Here is a 1040-nt window from a genome sequence, read left to right as displayed (position 1 = left end):
CAAGGCAGCAAAGAAACCTTGAAAAAAGATTAGATGAATGGCTAACTAGAATAAACAGTGTAGAGAAGACCTTAAATGACGTGATGGAGCTGAAATCCATGGCACAAGAATTATGTGAGGCATGCACAAGCTTCAATAGCTGATTTAATCAAGTGGAAGAAAGGTTATCAGTGATTGAAGATCAAATTAATGAAATAAAGCTAGAAGTATAGAGAAGAAAGAGTAAAAAGAAACGAACAAAGCCTCCAAGAAATATGGGACTATGTGAAAAGACCAAATCTACATTTGATTGGTGTACCTGAAAGTGATGGGGAAAATGAAACCAAATTGGGAAACACTCTTCAGGATATTATCCAAGAGAACTTCCCAACCCAGCAAGGCAGGCCAACATTTAAACTCAGGAAATACAGAGAACACCACAAAGATACACCTCGAGAAGAGCAAACCAAAGACACATAATTATCAGATTCACCAAGGTTGAAATGAAGGAAAAAATATTAAGGGCAGTCAGAGAGAAAGGTCGGGTTACCCACAAAGGAAAGTCCATCAGACTAACAGCAGATCTCTCTGCAAAACCCTACAAGCCAGGAGAGAGTGGGGGCCAATATTCAACATTCTTAAAGAAAATAATTTTCAACCCAGAATTTCATATCCAGCCAAACTAAGCTTCATAAGTGAAGGAGAAATAAAATCCTTTACAGACAAGCAAATGCTGAGAGATTTTTGTCACCACCAGTCCTGCCTTACAAGAGCTCCTGAAGGAAGCACTAAACATGGAAAGGAACGACCGGTACCAGCCACTGCAAAACCTTGCCAAATTGTAAAGACCATTGATGCTAGGAAGAAACAGCATCAACTAACGGGCAAAATAAACAGCTAACGTCAAAATGACTGGATCAAATTCACACATAACAATATTAACCTTAAATGTAAATGGGCTAAATGCCCCAATTAAAAGACACAGACTAACGAACTGGATAGTCAAGACCCATCAGTGTGCTGTATTCAGGAGACCCATCTCATGTGCAGAGACACACATA

Source organism: Mandrillus leucophaeus, unplaced genomic scaffold (genome assembly GCF_000951045.1).
Source record: "Mandrillus leucophaeus isolate KB7577 unplaced genomic scaffold, Mleu.le_1.0 Scaffold187, whole genome shotgun sequence".
Lineage (NCBI taxonomy): Eukaryota > Metazoa > Chordata > Mammalia > Primates > Cercopithecidae > Mandrillus > Mandrillus leucophaeus.
Note: the sequence above shows the minus strand (reverse complement) of the source record.